General features: G+C 34.1%; 1 pseudogene; it reads right to left on the bottom strand.

Annotated features, from left to right (window-relative positions):
* Positions 1–1,900: 1,900 nt before the first annotated feature.
* LOC102139833 (HIG1 domain family member 1A, mitochondrial pseudogene) lies at positions 1,901–2,678 on the bottom strand (annotated as a pseudogene).
* Positions 2,679–3,040: the final 362 nt, after the last annotated feature.

Below are 3,040 nucleotides of genomic sequence, written 5' to 3'. Positions count from 1 at the left end.
AAGGGAAAGTTTGAAATTCAGTGTAACCATTAAAGTCAAATAAAGAATTTATTTTGACTGTGAAAAGTTTTAAAAGACAAGGTTTTATTTCAGGAAATGTCTCAGTAGGGATGTTTATCATAGATTATCCTGTACTAACTATGTAGTCAAAATTAACTGGAATGACATTTGATATGTGCAATACAAACAAAATTATGTTTCTATAACAATATAGGGATATTAATTGCTGCTCCTGTAATGTTTGATTTCTATGTCTCTAAGTTAAAATTAACCTAAGTATCCACTTGAAGAGTTATAGAACACAGGAAGCACTCTAAACACTTTATCATGTTCAGGAGATATTCTACTGACTTTGAGACGGTACCGCCTGATAAGTCCAAATGGATCCATCACTGAGAGAAGCAATGGTAAGATATAACCCCTCTAGGTTTACCAAGAAACATGAAAGTAGAGTGTTCATATAATTCATTGTCCAAATCAGGACACCTTTTGTTGGGGGTAGAGGGTCAGGTCTTACTATGTTGCCCAGGCTGGTCTCAAACTCCTGGAACCAAGTGATCTGACCACCTCAGTCTCCTGAGTAGCTGGGATTACAGGCACGCACTACCGTTCTGGTTCCAAATCATGACACCTGTGAAAGTAAAAGATATTCGAGTTTGCAAAAGCAATATCAAAAATCAAAACTGTCTTGGGGAACCTGGGACCTATAGTCAATATGTGACTCCATATATGTCTGCTGCATGGAGGCAGTTATTTTAGCATGGAATAAATATGCCTAAAAGAAATATTGTGTATAATGTTTTCCTAGGTCTTACTGTATTTTTCTTTTTCTTTTATTTATTTATTATTTATTGATTTATTTATTTAATTTTTTTTGCATTAAACTGTTTCTATTCAAGTCAGATCGCTAAGGGCATTACAGTTTGAGACCTGCTATACCAATGGACTGTAATAATTCTGCTTACGGTTATATAGTAGTGGTGTTTACCCAAAGTATCCTTCATCAGTTGGAATAGTATATTGAAGTCAGACAGACTGTGTTTGAATCCTACCTCCGTGATTTAGTGTTTGGCATGTAAGCCTAATTTTCCACATCTGTAAAACTGAGATACTGTAATTCCTGTGTCTAAACTTTGTTATGTAGGATTTAATGATATACACAGGATTCAATTTTATATATATATAAATAATTTATATATATACAAAATGAAATGCTGTATATATCACATGGGCTACATACATGAAAGTTGTTATTATTCATTAATAAAAGGAATTTTTGTTCATTCAGTGTTTTTTTTTAAATATTCTATATGCATGGTTTGACTTTTTCCCTTATGACTCTGAAGTTTGTATCATTTGTTTATATTTTACAAGTGAAGGTACTAATGGTCACAGAGATTATGTGATTTAATCAATCTCGGATTTTTTTTTTTTTTTTGACATGGTCGCTTACTTTAATAACAATACGTATACCACATTATCACCATGGAATGTAAATTCAGGTTAGACAAGAGAATTTCACAAGTGTAATAGCATTCTGTAGTGGATAAAAGTTTGTGTATACTGTCTGGCCAAACCAGCATTCTCACAAATCAATTCCATTATAGGTAATTTGTTTAGTTTAATGTTTACAATTCTTATGGAGAAAATAAGCAATGCATACATTTAAAAAGTGTTCATTTACCTTTGCATTAGCACTTAAAATACATATTTCTATTTCAAGATGACATTTAAATATTATTCTAATATAACAGCAGTAAAAATATAATTCTGCAATTACAAAAGAACTAAACTAGAATTCATAAGCTGTTATGTTTACAATTACTATTCTTTAATAAATACTACTAGTATGCAACTCTATTATAAGCTTTTTAGACTTGATTTAAACACACGCATATATACTTTCAGCTGTGGGAGGCTTTACAGGTTCTCTTCTATGCACTTTTTTGACAGAGTTCTAAAAGAGCCAGCCAGTCCAAAAGACAGGTAGAAAAAAGTTAAATTAACTGGGCAAATAGGACTCTTATATAACATCCAAAACATGCAAGATTCTGCAGCAAACTGGGAGTATTTCAGGGTTAGCCTGCTATCTTCTTTGGAAATAATTTCATCTTAACAGTTTAAGAAGGTGGACATTTCAACACTATCAAGTGCATTTAGGTGACAGGTTTCTTTTGTGTTAACTTGACTCCCCCTCAATGACCTAGTTGGTAAGCTAGTCACTAGTAATTCGGTCACCAGGAAAATTAAGCCTGCAAGAAAGGAGGCCAATATTCAAAATGCCTTGTTACCATATGAACCCATTCAAATAGTTCATTTTCAACATTAGTATGTAAGTTCAGTAATGAGATGTGTAACTAAAGCAAGCTCCTCCAACAAGACCAAGACAGCTTCTTTTCTTCTTAGGCTTAGGTTTTGCCCAGAATTCTCAAAACATGGACTAGCCCATATCAGCAGTCATTGCTCCTACAAGAAAGCCTTGGGCTACCACACACATATGGACGAGAATGAAGGGACATTTTAGTATTTCCTCTGCTCTTCAATTTGTATAATCCCTATGCAACAATTGCTGCAAAACCTGCCATTCCAATGGGGATGAATGATGAGTCTTTAGCTTTTCTAATAAGATTGGATCTCTGATCTTCATCATATGAAGAAAGGGAAGCATCTGTGTCTGTTTACAGTGATTGCTTGAAGAATCTCCCTAGAGCGACCAACCCCCTCACAAAACTTCTGATTCCTGGGACTATATTATTGAATGTGAAAATTATTGGGAGATGTTTATGAAAAGTAGGCTGGGAAAAGTGTTAGCTCATTTGGCCAGATGCACAGCTAGGCTAGAATTACTTAAAAAGTGTTTGAATATTTAAACCCGTTGGAGAAGAGAAGAATATAGCCTTTCTTTTTAAAAGAGTGTGAAGTTGTCTAAAACAGTTAATTCTGTTGGTTATGCTCTTGAACTAGTGTTAGAATTCCTCACCCTACCCCTTACCCTTAATTTATGTAACACCTGTTCACCAGAACCTTCTGTGAAATGCTG

Source organism: Macaca fascicularis, chromosome 8 (assembly GCF_037993035.2).
Source record: "Macaca fascicularis isolate 582-1 chromosome 8, T2T-MFA8v1.1".
Taxonomy (NCBI): Eukaryota; Metazoa; Chordata; class Mammalia; order Primates; family Cercopithecidae; genus Macaca; species Macaca fascicularis.
This window is presented reverse-complemented; position numbering and strand designations above follow the sequence as displayed.